Source organism: Mauremys reevesii, linkage group 6 (assembly GCF_016161935.1).
Source record: "Mauremys reevesii isolate NIE-2019 linkage group 6, ASM1616193v1, whole genome shotgun sequence".
NCBI classification, from domain to species: Eukaryota; Metazoa; Chordata; order Testudines; family Geoemydidae; genus Mauremys; species Mauremys reevesii.
The window spans coordinates 12,796,874-12,818,991 of NC_052628.1; the positions used below are offsets into that span (position 1 = coordinate 12,796,874).

The 22,118-nt window shown below is 46.0% G+C and overlaps 1 protein-coding gene across 3 annotated transcripts in view; it reads right to left on the reverse strand.

Moving 5' to 3' along the window:
* ST8SIA5 (ST8 alpha-N-acetyl-neuraminide alpha-2,8-sialyltransferase 5) overlaps window positions 1-14,497 on the reverse strand; it is a 104,505-nt gene extending 90,008 nt beyond the window's left edge. For 2 of the 3 annotated variants that reach the window (XM_039545096.1, XM_039545095.1), the window contains exon 1: window positions 14,371-14,497. The gene's annotated coding sequence lies outside the window, so the exon portion shown is untranslated. Of the gene's footprint in view, window positions 1-5,707; window positions 5,799-14,370 lie in introns of those variants that run through there. The other variant, XM_039545097.1, reaches the window with a different exon arrangement.
* Window positions 14,498-22,118: the final 7,621 nt, after the last annotated feature.

Genomic DNA, 22,118 nt, shown 5'->3' on the forward strand with positions numbered 1-22,118 from the left:
CCCTCTACTGAAGTCAGTGGAAGTCAGGAGCCACCTTTGAGGATCTGGGCCTCTTCATTAAAGCAGTTCTGATCAGACCTGAAACCTCTGGGGTGTGCTGCCAAGGAGACATAATCCCTCCCCTCAGTGAGCTTTCTTGAGTTTTGCTTTATCCCATAGAACCCAGCAGTTTACTTCTTCCCAACAGTACACAGCCAGCACAGCATTGCTATCATAGTCACTGTAATTCAGGTCAAATGCTTTCTGCATTTAGCAATGTGTGGTAACAACCTTGCAATGGCTTTACCCTTTTGCTGTTTAAGCAGCAGGGGAGGCTGCAACATGCCATTTGTTTAAATAATTGAGACGACTGTTTTTGATTGTGGGTTTGTTTGTTTTTCCTTTAAGCATGACAAAGGGAGAAGACGGCATGGTCGTAAGAACGATAATAACCACAACCCATTATTAATCCAAGATGCAAGGAAGCTGGGCAGGGCCACTGAGAGCTGGTTCGGGCCCCGGTGAAAAAATGTTTTCGGACCCCCCAGCAAGGGCGGACCGGCTAAATAGGGCCGGGGAAGCTGGGCCTCGGGCCCCCTTCCAGACTGCTGGGCCCCGGTAATTTGTACCGGCTTCCCGCCCCTCTCTCGTCAGCCCTGAAGCTGAGACAGCATTTGGCCTACGGGATGCAGCGCTGCATAAGCAGGCTTGCAGAAAAGTCTTTGACAAGGACAAGCATCCCCAGGAGAGCTGCAGTTTGAGCAGAGGGAAGCAATGTGTGTCATTTAGCCATGAGTTTTCACAGAACGTTCTCCTGCCTTTAAGCTTCTGCATGATCATCATTAGTAGTAGTACTAGTATTTAAATGTTGCTTTCAATCAACCCTAGACATTCTATTCGAGCTGCATGCAGTCACTCCTCTGGAGTTAAAAGGTCTGTGGGTGTTTTTCACTGCAGAGTGGGTGGGAAGGTATATGGGGGACCTAAATTCAGTCACTTTAAATTGAAACTTCATAATTAAAAAAAAAAACACTAAAAAGTCAGCCTGAGAGCAGTTTCCAATCAATTAAGCCTTATTTTAGCATCAGGGAAGCAAGTTAAAAAAAAAGTTCTCTTGGCACTTTCTGATGCTTTGTCAAGCTGTTGCTAGAAAGGGCTTGCTGGTAACTAATGAAACTTGCTAGGGCATTTTGTGGACTGTATTTTTTTTTTCTTGCTGTTAAATGACAATCAACGAAACCAGCAGAAAAACAAACACCCACACAGATAACCTGCAGGAAATCGAAGCCTGAAAGGCAGTAAGAGGAGGGGCACAATGCAAAGGGCAGCAGAGGACCGGAATCCTTGTCACTTCACCCCCGGTTACAGAACACTAGCAGAACCACCCTGGGTTTGCTGCCCTCCCTCTCACCAAAGGAGTGGTTTGAGGGTAGATTGTCTGACCACACTTTCACCCGACCCTAAATCCCAAACCACCCTCGGTGTTTCTGCAGATTGAGCCCCTGCACCAGGGGAGTACAGATCCCGCCTGCATAAACTGTCCTTGGGCTCCCTCTCCCGCTCCTCCCCCCATCTCTGCAGAGTGGAACTACATCTATTGCCATTTTGGCCCTAAGTGTGATGAAATGATGTGTTGAATTGCTCTATATTATTCGGTCAGTAGATGTCTCTCTATGCGGTATAGAGCAGCAGTTCTCAACCAGGGGCTGCGGATCCCTGCAACTGAAGCACTCGGCCCTGAGCCCTGGCACCCCCGCAGAGCTGAAACCAGGAACAGAGCTGCAGGGCTGAAGCCCCAAACCCCCACCCAGCCCACAGCTGAAGTCCCAGCACCCCTATACCCCTCACGCCTGGTGGCTGAAGTCCGGAGCCCTGAATGCCCCCCCCAAGTCCCACAGGGCTAAAGCCCCAGAGACCCCACACACGCATCTGGTGGCTGAAGCCGGGAGCCCTGAGGCCCCCTGCTGGGCCGTGGTGTTTTTATAGTATGTTCCGGGGTGCCTCAGAAAGGTTGAGAACCCCTGGCATAGAATTCCAGACAGGCCATGGCCCTTGGTAAACAAGGAAGACAAAGCAGGGGCTGAAGCAGCGTGGAAGTCTGGTTGTTTGGATCTATGAGTTCAGTTCTTTTCTTTAATAAAATGTCTCCGGTTTAAAAATCATGATACTAAGTAAGGGAGGGCAGGATCTGGGTCCGAGCCCACACAGGTAGATATTTCCCAGTAGTTTAATAACAAATGTCAGAGTTCAGTTACTACAGTTTATGGCATCTAATTATTTTCAGAATGATGCATGGGGGTATCAGTTCTATTACTCTCTGTGAAGGGGCACTCTCCCCCTTTCCAACTGTTTCCTAGTTGGAGGGCAGAATAAAGAGCTTATTTGCACGGATATTTGGGATAGGAGGATTAGTGTGCTAAGGCCTGGTGTATTTGTTATTATTGGGGCAGTCACGTTTGTGTAGGCTGGTCACTGTGCCAGATTTACAAAGGTATTTAGGTGCCTAAAGGTGCAGCTAGGCACCTAGTGGGGTTTTCAAAAGTGCCTAACTCCCTTTTTTCCAATGGGAATTAAGCACTTAACCTGGTTAGGTGCTTTTGAAAATCCCACTAGGCACCTTTCTGCCTCTACCTTTGGCAATCTGGCCCTAACATCCTAAGCACATGGCCTCTCCAAATTAAGTCCACAGGAGCCACATAGCTAAAGCCCTATGTGTTACACCTGTGCACCGTTTGATGAAGATAGAATCCTTTATAGTAACTAAAGGTCTATCATAGTTCAGAGGAAGTGCCCAACACAGCTAAAGATTCTGCCTAGAATTTAGGGCCGCATGCTAGTCTCCAGTACACACTTGCAATCCTGATTGAAGTCAATGAGAGTTGTCTGGGCATATCCAAAGACAGTATTTGGTGGTCAGCATGCAACTTGTTAAATCTGTTGGATCTGGATTTGAAATCTATAATTTTTCAATATTCAGGCCGTTTCAAACCCAGGCTTTTGGCTGGTGCCTGATAAGCAAAATCAGCATCTCTTTGTAATACATGCACTCAGTAAATGAATTATAATGCCAGCGTCAATCTGAAAGGGAAACTCAAGGTTTATAGGTCCAAAATTTGACTACCCGATAAAGCTCCATGAAGTGTTAATAGCTACTAATAAATAAGCATTCATTGGTGAGATATTTAAAAAAGCAATAGCTAGTATTTTTATGGGTCCTACAAAAATGTTATATGTTCCCCCAGCTCATTCTAGGAGCAAACTAACAACTAACGTTGGCAGAGCCATGCACTTCTTCATTGGTGAGGCTGGTACACCAGGCTATGTTCCCAAAGTACCAAACTGTCTACTCAAAAACGGATGGCAAACAAAAACATTACGGTGAGCTCATCTCCCTTCAAAAATACAGTGAAAATATTTGCCCAATAGAAAGAAAAAGACAAGATTGATAGGGAAATGCTCCATTTTCATGGCTGTAGGCCGGCAAGATCTAGAGCAGAGGCGATGCAAGTTACATTGGTAACAGAGTTTAACCTGATGTAACTTTCTCGCTGAGAAGCTACAAGAGAGAGGTGCAGCAGGAAAAGAAACTATCAGGAAGGCCCAAGTTGGTGCAAGGTAGAGTACTTCCCACTATTTTAACTTGCATGTTTTTTCTAGTCCTTAACCTGCTGCTCTGCACCACATGGAGTCATTTACACCCATGGAAAATGGATAAAAAATGCTATTCGATCAGAATTCTCCACTCACCACCAATAGCATGTCACACTCACTTTGCACAGGTTAATTGATTACACAAGATGCAAGACACAGCAGAATCAGGACCATTCAGCATGTAAATGACACCAACTTAGGCTCCCAGATACCCATTTACATGTAATTTACACCACCTTATATATAGCCTCTGAATGGGGCTCAGAGACTGTAAAGGAAACTTTAGTTGTTGACCTGCTCCATTTCTGACCTGGGCCGGTTCACCCCTCCTTAGGCAACCTGGTGACCCCAAGCTTCCCAGGGATCATCAAATTGATGCCGAACTTAGTGCGGATACCTGATCGGCATAGCCCACTGCAGCCCAGAACTCCTGAGCTCAAGCGATCCGCCAGCCTCAGCCTCGTGGTGGCAGCCTGCCTAGTCCCTGGGCAAAGGAAGAGCACATCTCTTCTCTCATTAGCATCCCTTCCAGCTGACGAAGCACTGAAACAATCACTGTCCAGCCTGCCTCACCATAGTTTCATTATAACCATAGTTCTGTGACACATGAACAGGCAGTGAATTTGTTTAGATGGTCACTGACTTTATCAGAACAAACACTTGGAGGGCCAAATTCTGCTCTGAGTGACACACAGGCAAAGCTCTCAGTTCCAAAAAACACTTGTGTTCACTGGAGCTGCAGCCTAGAATCCTCACTTCATCATTCCCTAATTATTATGCACGGCTTGCCTTTAGCCATGGCCTTTGCATTTCACATTTCTACAGTCATGGAATCCCCCCCTTGCCGCAGAATTGAGCTGCAGAATCTAAGCTTTCATTTTTAAAAAAAACAACTCAATACTATGTTTCTAGCCCTCACAGTGAAGACAAACTTGAAAACATGCAGCGAGTATGAACCGATTCAGTGAAAGCCGCCTGAGGCCATGCTGTAGTGCAGACGCTTCCTACACTGACAAAAGGGGTTTTCTTCCATCAACCTAACTGCATCTACGTCAGGGGTTAGGTCAGCATAGCTATGGTGCTCCGGGGTATGGATTTTTCACACCTATGAGTGCCATAGCTATGTCAACCAAACTTTTAAGTGTAGGCCAGGCCTGAGTTTGAAGCAAACATCAGCCACAGAAAGTGTGAACTAGGTTGTTAACACTAAAACCAAAAGAGGCAATTCAAATGTCAACGCTGACTATTTCAGAGCTGATTATTTTAGCAAAAATGTCCAACGCACGTGCTTATTCCAAACCACCGAATTGTCTCCCACATTTCCCAGGGGTCTGAGAGTACCAATCACCCTTACCTTACCCCTCTTTCAGCACCTCTCCGAGGGGACAAAAGCCCTAACTATCACCTACCGACCACTAACAGAACAGACAGTCCAGTGCTTTGGGTGCTAGCCGGAGGCCTGGGCTCAATTCCCTGCTTTGCCAGACTTGCGGAGATTCAAACTCACTCTGAAAGAACCCCTCCTTTTGAAAGCCATACCTAAACCACACTGGTGATGTCATGCTCCCGGAGTTTAAAATTTAAACACCATTCTTGCTTTGTGGGTTGCTAACATCTGTACACCCAGACTATGCTTCCTAGTACTCAGCTCTGCTTGTTGTGAATACTTCAGGAAGAGAAATTAAAAGGCCAGCTGCCAACAAATGGAAACTTCACTCTCTGTACAGTTTGGAGGTTTTAATAGAAACCGATGCTCTAACAATAAACACTTAATGAGTGAGCAGATGCCAAATTTCAGTGGAGTTATGCCAGGGACGAATCTGGCCCAAAGAGTTTGACGCACACATCTCATATAAAATTGAATAATTGGGCCAGATTCCGTGCCTCCACTGACTTAGGGCCCAAATCAATTCCAATTTAAATCAATGGGAGCCTGTCTATTGATTTTCATGGGGGATGGCTAGAGGTAGCGCAATCTGGATCATTATGTTATGTCGATTCAGGAACCTAATTGGGTTTCTGCATTCTGACCAGCACGTGCAAGCTTAGTACATAAAACGGCCACTGAAGGCCTTACCCTGCTTCCGGTGAAACTCCCATTGACATCAGTGGTGTAGAAGCAGGAACATAGAACCTCAGGCCAGCAAAGTACTGAGCACCTTTATCCTCCAGTAAAGTCTACAAGAGCTGAAGGCTCTGAGCAGTGTCCAGAATGCACTCAGCATCTTCCAGGATCTATATCCAGAAAGAGCATTTCATTTTTTTTTTCAGCACAGATAAAAGCATTGAATGATTGTTTTAATTAGTTCTGTAATATTTCCCCCAGGACTTTGCCTGCAGCTGCCTCAGCCCATCTGGATGGGGGAGGGGAAGCTATTACAAAAGCCAGCTCCCCCAGAGTGGAAAGGACTTTCCCCTGCAGCTGCCTCTGTGTAGGTGTGGGAATTATTAGAAACCGCTGGATTTGCAGCAAACGGTCCTTGAAATAGAAGTAAGAGTTGATCCTGCTCCTAGTGAACTCAATGACCACGCTTCCATTGACTTCAGCAGCAACAAAACTGGCCCTGGCAGCTTTTTCTGGGAATGCTGCTTTGCAGTAAACACACTTGATGTATATATTATTTACAACAAAAGTTCGTAACATTGCTAGGTTTTTTTTCTGGACAACTTCTTGAGAGAAATGTTTGTGGCTTTCAGACAAAACGTTTTGGGAGGGAGCAAAAAGACGGTGGATTTCTTGCAAGTGGTGTAGTGAGGCATAAAGGTTTTATTGGTTCATGTTTGGGGTGTCCTGAATAAGTGACTTGTGGCCTTATCACTCATGAGAAAGGCAACTATTCCCAACAACTGCTGGTGAACCAGTTAGACAACATCACCCATTATATGTATTTGTGCACACGTACATTTACAAAACTTGAGCTGATTTTCCAGCAGCCAGTCTGTTCAACGAAAGATGATAAAAAGAATAGGTCGTCTAGCAGTGGACAGGTGGCATCGTTGCCTCCTGAGCACCCCCTTTATGGCTGAATGTGGTGCTGCCGCGGCCTGCCTCAGTTTCCCCATCTCAATAAGGTCACAATGAGGTCATGTAAGAGGCCCGGTCAAGGAGAAGCCAAACATTCTGCTTTACAGCAGTATATATATATCTCCCTTCTGCAAGGAACACTCCTACATAAGTTTAAAGGCTCTTACCTCAGAGCCCAGATACAACTTAAAAGTCCCAAACAAAAGTCTCTGGGTTCCAGCAGCGGTTCCTTCTGCTGTAAGGCCTCAGGCTTCTCCACTGCCTGGAGAGCTCTGCAGTCTCTCTCCTGCTCAGTCAGTGCATGACACTGGCAGACCAGGTGCCAGCTCACGCCAAGGCCCCCAGGCCTCACTGAACACTGACAAAAGCATAGCTGGAAGCAAGTCTGACTCACCCGAGTGTTGGCATTGTTAAAATAGATATTACGATTATAACAATGTGTTTAGACTTTATGAAATGCTTGTAAACTGCTGCATGCATTAATCTCTCTTAAATACTACCCTATAACATAGGATACAGATATAAGTGTTTGCTCTGTAACTATAAAAAAGTGTGACTGGAAACCCACACAGTCAGGAGAAAAGCATAACCAAATGTGAACACTAGTTCACCACAAGAGGTGTCCTGTCTGGCCCAACAAAAGAAGGCCTATAGATCTCAGACAAGCCATTGTGGAACATGATTGGACATGTTTCCTCCCCCATGTCCCCTTATGAAGGGTGGGCATGCACAAACACTCATCTCATCACCGTCTGAACACTAAGGGAAGGGAATAAAAATCCCTGTCAAAGAGGAATTGTCACTGTGATGCTTGGAATTCAGAGGGCAACATTTCTAAGCATAAGCAGGGATCCCCAAGCTGCCTGCTTTGGGTTACCCCTAAAGGACATATAGAGCTTGAATACTATAGCACAGGGGTAGGCAACCTATGGCACGGGTGCCAAAGGCTGGTTTTCAGTGGCACTCACAGTGCCTGGGTCCTGGCCACTGGTCCGGGGGGGCTCTGCATTTTAATTAATTTTAAATGAAGCTTCTTAAACATTTTAAAATCCTTATTTACTTTACATACAACAATAGTTTAGTTATGTATTATAGACTTATAGAAAGAGACCTTCTAAAAACGTTAAAATGTATTACTGGCACACGGAACCTTAAATTAGCGTGAATAAATGAAGCCTTGGCACACCACTTCTGAAAGGCTGCCGACCCCTGCTATAGCAGCTTCTATTACCTTTTGGAACCTAAGACTGTTTCTCACGTGTACATGTGTGTGTTTGTTTACCTGCTTTGACTTTGTAAATAACTCATTTCTTTTCCTTTGTTAGTAGTATAGGATTGGCTACAAGCAATGTCTTTGGTTTGAGGTCTGAAGTACAATCGACCTGGGGTAAGTGACTGGTCCTTTGGGACTGGTAGTAACCTGACTATTGTGATTTTTGGTGTAAGGGACCATCGATCAGAAAGGCAGGCTTGCCTGGGTGGCAAGACAGAGTCACAGACAGTCCCCAGGGGCATTCTGGTCTCTGTTAAGGCTGTTCTAGTGCTTGATGAGTTCACATTTGTTATTTGGTTGGTGAAGTCTAATTGTAGAACATACAACCAGTTTGAGGTTTGTGCCCTGTTCCTTGACAGTCTGCCTTGAGGTTAGCACTCATACCCATGAGCTACTCTAGAGAGCCTGACACGGGGTCTCTCCCAGGCCACCCTGTCTGGAAAGTTCTGCAGTCTTTCCTCTACTTTATCTGGGTCTCTCTGAGGCCTCCCTACCTAGAAAGCTTTTGCCTAGTTCAGACTCTCTGGGAGGCTCCCCTCCTCAGGAGCTTCATTTAACTGTTTTGTCCTAAGCCTTTGATTAGACCCAGGTGTCGCATCCGGGTCATGAGTGGCCAGACCTAGTAGTCAGATCCAGAGTCTGCAGTCACAATACAGGAGTCAGCTGGGTCAGTATACCAAGAGATTAGAAGCTGGCCAGAACCTCGAATCAGATACAAGGAAATCAAGCCAGAGGAATAGGAGCCAGCAGCGGCTCCAGGCACCATCGCTCCGATCACATGCCTGGGGTGGCAAGCCACGGGGGGGCGCCCTGCCGGTCCCTGCGAGGGCAGCAGTCAGGCAGCCTTCCGCGGCTTGCCTGCGGGCAGGGCCGGCTCCAGGGGTTTTGCCGCCCCAAGCAGCCCCCCACCCCCACCCCCAAAAAGCCGCGATCGCGATCTGCGGCAATTCAGCGGGAGGTCCTTCGCTCGGAGCGGGAGCAAGGGACCCTCCGCCGAATTGCCGCCGAATAGCTGGACGTGCCGCCCCTCTCCGGAGTAGCCGCCCCAAGCACCTGCTTGCTAAGCTGGTGTCTCGAGCCGACCCTGCCTACGGGAGGTCCGCTGGTCCCGTGGACTCGGCGGCAATTCAGCAGCAGGTACGCCAAAGCTGCGGGACCGGCAGACCTCCCGCAGGCAAGCCACCAAATCCGCGAGACCAAAGACTGCCTGACTACCATGCTTGGGGCGGCAAAAAAGCTAGAGCCACCCCTGATAGGAGCAGGAAGCACACAGTCCAGAACAGAGTGGAGCCCAGTTGTTCAAACAGCTTCCTGCTCCTGTTGATGGCTTAAGTAGGGCCAGCAGGCCAATCAGCTGCTCCGGGACTCCACCAATAAGACTGCAGGGGCAGAGCCTCAAACTGGGGCTGGGTCCCAGGAAAGCAAGTATCAGCAGGCTACCAGCTCTCTGTGGGTTGGAGTGTGACTCATCCTATAAACACTGTGCTTCCAGGTTTGGACCTGGGTTGGTTCATGCCCTTCACGGAACCCTGTCACTGGTAGGCTGGGCATCTGACTCCCTTAAAGGGACAGCCTTGTGAGAGGTGATTCAATCAAAAGGACTGAGAGCAAGACAGACGTTGGATTCTAAATGCAGCAGAGCCACTGATTCACTGTGTGACCTTGGCCAAGGCACTTGACTTCTCTGTGTATGTCTGCACAGCCCACAGCAGTGAGCCTCTCATCCTGGGTCAACACACTTGGGGTTGTGGGGCTTGGGCTACCGTGCTAAAAATAGCTGTGTAGACACCGGAGCTCTGACTTGGAAGTCTAGGGAGGGGAGTGGGCTTCAGAGCCCGAGCCGCAACTTAAAAGTGCTGTTTACACAGCTGTTTGTAGCACGTGTCTGTCGACTCAGGCTCGGTGCTGCTGGCTGTGTTGATGTGTCAACCCTGCTGGGAATGTGGGGGAAAAATCCAAGGGCACTAAGAACCTGGTACTGTGGCTTAGCTAAGCTTTGCTGGGTAACACAATTACAAATCCTAGGGCCCAAAATAACAGTGATGCAGGAAGGCTCTGGGCACCTTAACCAAGGAGCCTTGTTTGTACCAGCCATTAATCCAGGAGAGTGCTGTTAATGGCATCAGATTTCTTTCCTTCTATTAATGCCATTTAAGGTCACCTTGAAGGATACAAACTTGCCTATATTTTCCAGTCTGAGATTCAGGCAATGCACTCAAGCCTGGGCCAAATGGGGGAAAAAGGAACTGAGGGCTTCAGGGGATTAAAAATAGACAAAATAATGAGATGTTAAAAATATTAAAAATAGTCTAACATTGATATGACCATAATAATAGAGAGAGAAATTGTTGGAAAACAAGCGAGGAGCTTTGTTAAGGAAATCAAATGCCATCTAGTGGAAGCAGAGGAGTAGTTCAGCTCTGCAAAGGGAAACCTACATCAAAGATAACCTTTAAGGCAAACGTCTCCTCTTGGAGCCCCACCGCAAAGCTCTTATCTGCACTGCGGATCTCTATTGCCTATGCTGCATTTCTTCAACATGAAGACTCATCACTGGTGCCAATGGGAAGCTCCACAGGAGAGCCAGTGCATATCAGAAAGCTCCTCTATAAGGGCAACATTTGCCTAATTTAGTGCGGCCCATTGCATCAGGTCTTTTCTGTACAAGGGGAAAGCCAGACTCACCAGCCCCAACCCAGTAAACCAGCTCTACAGGGGAAAGTATGCTGACTTAATCACTAGCAATGGCATGAAGGTCGCTATTCATAATAATTCGGGGGCTAATCATGTTACTTTCTAGTGCTCAAGCTCCACCAGTAGCTAGGGACTTTATTCATCACTACTTCACTTACACACATAGGGGCAGAAGTCAACTGGAGTTTCAGTCCAGTCTCTGGATCAGGACCATGTGATCCATGTGGGATATGACTGGGTCTAATTGTGAGCTCCATTTTGTGTTGTAATCTCCATTTTGGATTAGGAGATCCATTTTGTGTTGTGTGCTTACCTTATGTCTAACCTAAGATTATTATAATGTAGTCCAGACAGCCAACCTGCCCAGGAAAGGCACTTAAAAGCTAAATGAATGACTATGACTGAGAAGCCATCACAGAACAATCTAGAGCTACCTACTTTGATTGTCTCTCAGCTGATGGCCCAACCCCATGGAACAATGGATTTTCTACACGGGGCACCAGCCTGGCTGGTAGATCTGCAGCATCTCACCCAGGCCCCATAGCCAAAGAGGGAGACTAGATTTAAGGTGAGGATGTTTCTCTGAGCAGAGGGGAGCATCCATCACCATATTCAAGAAGAGAGGGCTGGAGAGAGAGAGAAGGCGGGAGGGACTCCACCTTGTCTGAACCACTGAGGAGATCTCAGACTCATAGAAAGGGTGAGATTAGATTAAGAGCAGGGGGTGCATCTCAGGACTTGTCATTTTGCAAAGATCTCTAACTTTCTAGTGCTTTTTTAAGAATAAAGCTCCTGTGATTAAGAAGTTCTTTTGCTAAGTCTCTGTTCTTGCTTTCCTGCCATGTTGTCCCCAAAGTAATTAAATTAGAAGTCAGAGAGCCCACAGCAAGATGGAATTCTGGAGGAATGCATGTAAACAATTGAGGGGCTCAGGAAGTCTGAGACTCTGGGTCCAGGGTCTGGGGTGGTTGGACTATGGAATCCCAAATCCCAAGGAAGGACCCAACAATAGGTCTGAGCCTGGGAGTGTCCCTAGAGACCCAGAGCTAGAAACAGTGACTAGACTCAGCGTAGACCTAGTTGACTTGGAAGAATATGGGGCCCAACACTTGGATCCACTTGCAACAAATGGTGACCATCCTGAGTGGGACTGAGCCAGGTTGTAACAATTCTATCTTCTCAGTAAAGTAATTTTGCTATGAACTACAGTGAGAGGAGGATCAGGATCATGTATGGAGTCTTCATTCTTGTGTACTGACAGCTACTGACAGCTGGGTGGAGGTCAGTTGCATGCTTGACAGAAGAATTTGACTAAATGAAGAGCGAATAGACAGCTTCAATCCATGTGAGAAGTAGTCTCTATTAGTCTCTAGCTAGGCTTTCAGATCAAAGTAGGTGAGGATTACAGTATCTTAAAATACTGTTTTGCCTGAATCCACCATTTGTGACACCCCTAAAATTACTTCACGCTGCGGCCTTTAATTCTAGTGCATGCTTTCAGGCAACAAGACAAAAACTAAGGGCAGGTCCATACTCACCGCGCGGGTCGACGCGGTGAGTTCGACTTCACGGAGTTCGAACTATCGCGTCTGATCTAGACGCGATAGTTCGAACTCCGGAAGCACCGCGGTCGACTCCGGTACTCCACCACTGCAAACGGCGGTGGTGGAGTCGACGGGGGGGCCGCGGAGTTCGACCCCGCCGCGTCTGGACGGGTGAGTAGTTCGAATTAGGGTACTTCGAATTCAGCTACGCTATTCTCGTAGCTGAATTTGCGTACCCTAATTCGAACCCCCTTTTTAGTGTGGACCAGGCCTAACACTTGGATCCTTACTCCACCATAGATCTAGCAATACTTAAGATCATTTGATGACTTCATGATGCTTCGAAGATGGACACAGCCTTCAGCTCTGCTATATTGTAAGACTATAAAATATTCATATGCTGTAAGGGTTCTCATAAACACCTCTCACTTTTAAGTGTGTGTGAGGCTTTGTGAACAGTCCTAGTGCAGAGATGGGCTTGACCCAAAATGTTTGGGTAGAAAACCAAACTATGTTCCTGAACTCTGTCTCTATTCTGAGCACAACAAAAACTCCAGATCTGAATAGTCCTGAAATATGAAGATGTTCTTCTCTGAAACCAAGCTCCAGGGCTTGGTCCTTTCGTCGTGATATTTTATACCATTCATATTCTACCAACCAGACTGATTGGTTTCACAGGGAGTCAATTAGAGAGCCACAAGTGGAATGAGGAGCTTTATAGCTCCAAGATTCTTTTCTTATACACTATAATTAAAGAAAATTCTTAATACACTGTACATGAACATTAAGAAATTGAACCATGCTTTATTAATTGTGAGTAATATTGTAGCTCAGGTATCAGTATCCTTCCCCCCAAAAATGATGCCTTTAAAAAAAAAAAAGGTAGCAAGTTATAGAAATGCAGGGCCTGATACTACACAGCTGTGAACACCACCCATTAGCGGGATTACAGATATCTGCTTGTTTTCTACAGGTTTCAGAGTAGCAGCCATGTTAGTCTGTATCCACAAAAAGAACCCACAAGTACTCCTGTTCTTTTTGTTTTCTACAGTCTCCCAGGAAAACTTACATTATGTATTCTTCATAGTGAGTGACAAGGCCAAAAGTGTTAAGCAGCATCATACCTACTGGGGCTGGTCTGGAATATACTGATTCCAATATCATTAGGGATCTGATGTTTTTTATGTCTCATCTTGTTCCTCTATTTTTGTGTTTCAGCAATCCTAAAGAAAGTCAGAGTAACTGGAGCATGTAATTTCAGAAAGGTGCAATGCTACTAGCAACCTCCCATGCATGTGACTGAAAGATTCATTATTGTAACTGGCCCAACATTTTTGAGTAGCTTATATTGGATCCAAGTTCAGAGCATCACTCAGAAACAGGAAGTAAGATCTGGGATAGGTCTCCTCAAGGGACATCTGTGAGGAATATTCAGCTGTGATTAACTTGATAGCATCTTCACAGCAGTTAAAGATCATCTATCTATCAGCTGAAAAAAAATAAACGACCCTAAGAAGTCAAGTTCAATCAAGCCAGTTTCTGGGTCATATGTCATATCAATAAATTTGACTTCTCATTTGTTTATTCCTCATTAAACAGTCATCTTTCATTATGACACCTATTTATTTCCTACTTCTGTTAGCATTCTACACATTTCCATTATTACCGTGAACTATCACTGGCTAGTAAAGCACTTTGAGACCTTCAGGTGACAAGTCCAGCATAGTTATTACACCTAACAAATCCCTTTACCAAATTCTTTAGGGAGGGATTTTCAAAGGCACAAAAGAGAGTTCATGCCTAACTCCGATTCACTTTTGTGCCTTTGAAAATCTTTCCCTCTTGGCACTATGCATTTATCTGCATGCATCTGACATCTCATTTGTACTGCACCTTCCTCTGAACTCTCTCATTTTTATACACAAAACATCTCACTTTAGAATACAGGCATTCCATTTTGAAAATGAAATCCGTGCCACCGGACTCCTTGTTGTAAACTGTGTGGAGTGGATTTGCATTTTTAAAATCCAGGAGGCTTAAGCAGATCACCAGGGATCTAAATTTTGTGTAAAGGTTTGAATTAATGGATCAGAACGTGCCCCGGGGAACATCACATGTTACCAGCTGCAAGAGCTCCAGACAGAACAGTTTAAGCAGCAATCAGACTTTTGCCAAACAGACTGGCAGACTGATTTCTCATTTACCTTCAGTGAGTGTGGCAGCTTTTCTATCATCCCAGCTCCCTTCTCTTTCTGCTTCTCCTCCACTGTCAATCTCATGTTTCTTAAGCTCTTCAAACCACCAGGTCTCCCCACCCCTCACCACCTCCTATACGTGTGGAGCCAGATCCACCCTCTGCCTCTGCATCACGGATATTTGTAACCAATGCACTGTTCCAGCTTCCCCCTGATGTCAAATTTCAGTCCGCCCACAAAACACTCCCCTTGCCTGGGCAATTGTATCAGTAGCTGGAGTGCCCTCCCGCACTGAAATCCTGCCTAGGAGGTCAGCAGGGGATATACAGTGGAATCATGGGGGCCTGCTCCCGTAGAAGTCAATGGGAGTTTCATGGCTCTATTAGCTGTAGGATCAGGCTCATGCTGTTCATGAGCTGCTAATACTTTACTCCCTTTCAGCCCCCCTTTTCGACTGGATCTGCAATATCTGGCCTATTTCTTCAGGAGCTTTCCTTCTCCTTTATGTGACAACAGCAGCTGTTTTTGCTAGCACAGCAGCTTGTTTCTTGAGTGAAACCTCTGCTTGGCTCCTGATGCGCCACTGATAATGCAGCAATGTCCAGTGTCCCTTTGAGATTCTTTCAGCAGCATTTATAATATCAAACCGTATTTCCACTTTAAAAAGAGGTTTTAGTCCCTGTTGGAGGGGATTCCCTCCCTTTCAAATGTGAACAAAAATCAAAATCAATTCAGGCCTGCATGTTGGGGGATGCCATTGCATTAAACCAAAGGCAGCTAGCATTGCTGGAGCAGTACTGCCTGGGGGCAGGGGAAGCTGCTGATGAGAAATTGCACCTTTTGGGGACAGTTCCTGGCTCAGTGTACATATGGATGAATTTTATTCTCCAAGCATAACTCTGTTAATTTCAACTCCATCACCTTGTCTCAGTGGAGTTACACCTGGAGTGAATTCAGCAAAGCGTATTCTAGCAGCAGACAGTCTGACCCAGCAGAGTCTGGAAGTTTATGCAGTGAAGGAGAGAATAAGGACAGCAGCATCCTGAGAAATATAAAAATGTCAGTGGATGTACCGTAAAAAGCAGGAAGAGGAAGAGGACTAGCAGCCTTTAAAGAGAGTTCTGTAAATGGTGTACAAGTCAAAAGGTGGAGAATTTTATATGGAAATTGTGGCTATTAAGAGGAAAGAAAATATAGTGGCAACTGCCCAGTCCAGGAAAGGGGGCTCTGACCCACTGCCTATAGATGACCTCCTGCAGTACTGGAAGAGGGAAGGTGTGACATGCTATGGGGGTTTACCCAGACCAATAAGGAGTTCTGTCACCATCTGCTGTGTAACCCTGGGTGCTTCTGTGCTGCACAGCTTTGGCTCAAAGCCCTGATAGCAGCAACATGCTCACAGCACATGTCTTGTGGTGGTGCAAGAGCTTGGCATTTGCACCCCTGGTCCTGAGTAACCAGATTAATGGAGGAGAATCATGAGTCAGGACCTTGAATTTCCTGGTAATGAGATTAGGCAATAAAGCCACTCAGGCCTTCACTATGGCATAACATTCTTTTACTAGCACAGAAAACTTTTGTTCAATAGCTGTCAGTTTCTTGTTTAAGGGGGTGGTTTTTTGTTTTTGTTATTTTCCCCTGATTGCACCAGTACAGCCCCTAAACCAAGGTCTGGAGCATCTGTACCCAGCTCAAGCATTTTCTCAGAGTCTGGACTGGGCAGAACAGACTTTTCAGACAGGATTTTCATCTTATCAAAACCCTCTAGACATGCCTTTGACCATACAAAGTTGTTTAGTTTTATCTTTTTGCACAAGTATGTGTTTGCAGATACAATATCACTAAATCTGTCCACTAATTAGCAGTAATAGTTGACCACACCTGGACCTGCTTTTTGGTTGGGGTACAGGTCAGTTAGCTATAGCTTCTATATAGAAGGGATCCGGAGAGATTTGTATTTCTTTATGAATCTGTCATTGTACTTTGAACACCCTAGCATTCAGCCACCGGATCAATGACGTGTGTAACAGGGACTTGGTGACCAGGCAGCCTAATGGTTGGATCTCATGGCTCTCAGCCCCCTACTGGCTGAGTGGCCACAACCTTTAAGGCTGGGGAGGGTGGGGGGGATACAGGCCTTCGCTTTCCACTGGGTCCTAGCCCAGGGCCCTGTGCATGTCAACCCCAACTCCCAGCAGGGAGTCAGAATCCACTGACCTGGGCTACTTCCTACCAGTCCATTCAGTTTGGGGTGCAGCCTCTCTAGTCCAATCTACCAGCCAGCTTGCTTCCCACAGGATTCCCTGTGACGTTCAGACAACACCTTGCTGCGGTCCCAGGCTCCTTTGGACAGGGCAGCCACAAGCTGGTGAAGGCAAGTCCCTCAGTGTCTCTGGGGTTTGCTCAGTCACTTACTTCCCCTGCTGGCGGTGTCTCCCCGGTCTCCCTTGGCTGGGAAACCAGTGCTTGCTTCCCTGGCTGGCTGGCAGGCAGGCAGGCCAGTGCTCCATCCTTTCAGACAGGGAGGCACCTAGCTCCTGCCTCTTCACCAGTCAGCCCTGAACCAAACCAGGCTCCCTTCTTTTATCCCCCCTCCAGGTCTGGCATTGGCTGCAGGTATAGCAGGGAGGGGCTAGCTGAGCCCAAAGACTTTCTTTAACCCCTAGTGTGCTGGTTGGCATTCCTCTGCTTCATCATAAGGTGTAATGCCTGAGACCCCCTTCTTCACAACACACCATATTTGAAACTGCTTCTTTACTGTGATAGGCTTTAAGCCTATTAACATGTACTGTCTGTGGAGCAACATTACTGTGGGGTCTTTTCACCCCATATGCAACTTCATTCTCTTTTTCTACAACCTCACAAGGTCCCTGTCATGAGTTTTGCATTTTGTGTCTTTTCACAGGAACCGGCCCTGATATTAAATCCCCAACCTCAAAAGAGCTCTCACAAGCATTTTTATCATCTCGTGCCTTTTGTGCGGTCAGGCTATCAGTGAGGGTAGTTTGAACCATTTCAATCGTGTCTTTCAACTCCTTTCTGAACCTTTGTACATATTCAATCACTGGTTCCCCTTCTGGTTCAGTGCCTCCTTCCCAGCAGTCCCTGAGCAGATCTAGGGGTTCCCTTATCTTACTCCTGTACAAGAGATCAAAAGAGGCATACCCTGCAGACTTGAGACACTTCCGTCTAAGCAAATAACAGATAGGGGAACGTTTCGTCCCAGTCCTGGGCCCTTTTATTTGCATACATTCCCAGCACGGATTTTAGTGTCCCATTGAACCTCTCAACCAAACCCTTCAGGCACCTCTGTGGGTCCGGTGTTTACAATAGCCGCGTTAATCTGGGCTGGGGCTGGATGGGGTGTGGTCTTAGATTCCCTTTGCTTAGGGCAGTGGTCCCCAACCTTTTTGTGGCCAGTAGCACATTCATGTTTTCAGAAGAGTGTGGTGGGTGCCAACAATTTTTCCAGGCTTATTTTGTATTTGTACATTAAATAATAAGAAAAACATCATATTTAATATACATAATATATGAATCCATAAGATAAAAAGGGTAATTTTACATGTAAAAGATATTAATTAAATTATTCGGCAATTACTCTTTCACTGTACCATGTGAATTCGCTCTTTTTTATCTACCTGTAAGAAAAATTAAGGAGTTTTTACAAAATAAATATCATAAACAGTTTTCATCTTATTTATTTTTTAAAAGTTAAACATTGTTGAACTCCTGGTCCAAATATATTTATTATTCTTACTTTAACATAGACTGAAGTTTGCAGTCCCTGAGTTCTCTGTCCCCGGCAGGCGCAGGGCTGCAGTTTCTCTCCGGCTTAAGCCGCGGCCCCGAGCCTGCCAGGGACTGAGAACACTGGCACCCGCAGCCTGCAGCCCTGGCATTCTCTGTCCCCGGTAGGTGCAGGGCTGCGGCTTCTCTCCTCTGCTGGGCACTAGGTGGGCGCACATAAATGCCCCGGCGGGTGACATGGTGCCTGCAGGCACTATGTTGGGAACCACTGGCTTAGGGCAACTGTCCCTCATGTGTTCAGTGGAATTACATGTGAAACACCCTCTGGGGTAGTTCTCCTGCGGGAGGGATCTGTGAATGTGATTTCAAGGAGGGGAGCAGTTCTGGGGAGGTGAATGCCTGGGCTCCCACCCTTCCCCTTTCTTTACAGGTGTAAAATGGGCCTGTATATAGGAATCAGCCAAACTGGCAGCCACATGTGCAGACTTTAGGGATTTCTCCCACATAGCAGCTCTGATTTCTTCAAAAAACATACACTCACAAAATGCTCTTGTGCAACAAAGTCAAGTAATTGGTCATAATTCTCTAATTCCTTTCCCTCATCAAAGTACACATTCTGTATGACTCATTAACCCCCTTTTTGACATTTCTAAATCTCCCTCGGCATACTACAATTTTGCAATTCAGCTTTTGCAATACAGCTTTTGCAATACAGCCTTTCTACATTCATCACATTTCAAAGCCTGTTCAAACTGGCATTTCTTTAAATACATGTAATGCTTTACTTGAGAGCTTGGGAATTTTCTTGTCTGCTGGGACTTTATGGAACTCAGTCTTTCAAAGTAGTAAGATATTCCTCAGTACAATCTGATTCTTTGTATGCAGGGCATGGCTTGTCCCAGCTGGGTGTTTCTTGGGAAGAGAGAGTACCTCTGGGCTGCGGGATCTGTTCATGCATCTGCATCATGTCCAGGTTATAACAGCCATTCTCTCTCCCTTTCTTGGGCTTCCTTTTTGTTGAGTTCCATGGGCCATTGGTGTGCCTCCTCCTGCTGATGCTTTGCTGCCTCCCTCTTCTTGGCTCTCAGCTCAGCTTCCCACCTCTAGTGCTCTTGGTCCTTCTCCATTTTAGCCATCTCCAAATTGCTGGTCCGCTTTGCTACCTCCAACTTCTGTACCTCTGTCTCAGCCAGTTTGAATTGCATGGCTGCCTCACTGAGGGCTGTCTCTTTGACCACTGTTTCTTTTGTTACTTTTGTCTATCTACTCATTTTACACTTTCTTTTGTTCTATTTCCTCGCCTAAAATAAACAAACAGAAAATAACACTGTAACCTTTCTTGGACTGTTCCCAGCCTTCTCACCTGAGAATCAATTTAAAAACTTAAAACCTCATCAAATAGCAGGCTGTGTGCAAATCCTGTTTGACTACAGCAGGATGACGCTATGGGGCTTCACCCAGACCACCAGAAGGTTCTGTCACTGCCTGACCTGTAACCCTGGGTGCCTTTGTGCTGCGCAGCTTTGGTTCAGAGCCCCGACACCAACAGCATGCTCACAGCCCAATGGTCTCACCCTGAGCTTCCACCACCCAGTTACTCCTTGCCAGGTGGCATCAACAACCCACCCTGGGATAGTTTTGTAATAAACCAAGAATACATTTATTAACAAAGAACAGACAGTTACATGATTGATATGCGACAATAGAAGACGCAGATATGGTTACAAGTAAAACTAAACAAAACATGCTTACAAGTGACTGTAACTTTTGCATGTTACAATCTTTGTCTAAACAGGTTTCTCGTGTATAGTCAGTTCCAGCTACTCGTGGATTTCAGGCCAAGAGGATACACTTTTCATGAGCTCATAGGGCACTGCTCCCTCTTTGTCCCCTAGATAATGGATACCAAAATGGCTTTCTGCTTCTGCTTATATTTCCCAAAGTCTATTACAGGGGTGGCCAAACTTACTGACCCTCTGAGCTGCATACAATAATCGTCAGAAGTTCGAGAGCCAGCACTCCTGTTGAAGCTCTGAGCCCTGGCAGGTGCCTACCATGGGGCAGAAACCCTGAGGTCCCCCCACCTCAGTCTGGTAGGTTGGTAATGGGGGGAGGGGAGGGAGGACTCCCCCGTGCTTTACCTGTAAGAGAGCCATATGCAACTTGCGAGCCACTATTTGGCCACCCTTGGTCTACTGTGTCTGTTCAAGAGACAGGAAGCTTTCCTGGGAAGTACAGGCTCCATCACTCACCGTAATTGTTAAATGGTATTTCCTCCCTCTTGTTTTAGCTTGATGGGTTTTTTTTAACTTTATAAGTATATGTACTTTTCATTGTTCTTGGAGGCATTACCTGGTTCAGTTTACATCAGAAACATGGGGAAACAAGAAAAACAACATACCTTCGTCTAGGGAAGGCTCGGCTTATGCACTGCTTGCAAAACACCTTTTAAGAACATATTTCCAGCATACTGTGATGGGTTGGATCACAGAAACCCCCTGGGGCTGCCACCTGATGTGCCAAGACTACTTCTGCCCCTGCTTTCCCGCCCTGCCGCTTAGGACTTCAGTGCCTTGCCTGGTTTGAGCCAGACTCGCTAGCCTGCTGCAAACCCAGACCCAGGGTCTGAACCAAGTCCCCTAACAGCTGTAGGCTTGACTGAAAGCAGCTGACAGACGTGTTCCTGTCTTTAACACTCAGATGTGCAACTCCCAATGGGGTCCAAACCCCAAATAAATCCATTTTACCCTATATAAAGCTCACACGGGGTAAAATGTCCGCCCTCTGTAACACTGATAGGAAGATATGCACAGCAGGTTGCACCCACCCCCAGGTATTGATACATACTCTGGGTTAATTAATAAGTAAAAAGTGATTTTATTAAATACAGAAAGTAGGATTTAAGTGGTTCCAAGCAGTAACCAACAGAACAAAGTGAATTACCAAGCAGAATAAAATAAAACATGCAAGTCTCAGTCTAGTGCAGTAATAAAACTGAATACAGATAAAATCTCACCCTTAGAGATGTTTCAATAAGTTTCTTTCACAGACTGGACGCGTTCCTAGTCTGGGCACAATCCTTTCTCCTGGTACAGCCCTTGTTCCAGCTCAGGTGGTAGCTAGGGGATTTCTCATGATGGCTGTCCCCTTTTTTGTTCTCTTCCACCCACTTATATATCTTTTGCATAAGGCGGGAATCCTTTGTCTCTCTGGGTTCCCACCTCTCCTTCTCAATGGAAAAACACCAGGTTAAAGATGGATTCCAGTTCAGGTGACATGATCACATGTCACTGTAAGACCCCCCAAGCCTTCATTCCTCCCAACTTGACTCACAGGCAGGCCTGCCTGCAAACAGAGCCATCCACAGTCAATTGTCCTGGTTGATGGGAGCCATCAAGATTCCAAACCACCATTAATAGCCCCCACTTTGCATAATTACAATAGGCCCTCAGAGTTATATTTCATATTTCTAGTTTCAGGTATAAGAGTAATACATTTATACAAATAGGGTGACCACACTCAGTAGATTATAAGATTATAATGATACCTTACAAGAGACCTTTTGCATGAAGCATATTTTAGTTACATTATATTCACACTCATCAGCATATTTTCATAAAATCAGACAGAGTGCAATGTCACACATACATCTACGATTCTTTATACATACCTCCATACATACATCACACAATAATAATAACCAGCATTCTACCAATTTGCATACTATACCTCCCAAGACACCTTTTAGATACAGACTGTGGCAGAAGTTGGGGAAATGAGTGTGCCAGGGCTGATGTGAGTGATAGTATGGTATGCCCACTGTCAGTTGGCACTGAGGGATTCCCTGGGTCACAGGGTGCTAATCCTGGTGTGCTAGCTATATTCCTACATTCTGCTTTTCTAAACACCCTTGCACATCCAAAACTGATCTCTTCTTGGGGCTTTCTGTTGCTCCTCTGGCTTCTGCAACGTATTTGCTTTTGTTGCATGTGTCTAATTTGGGGCAT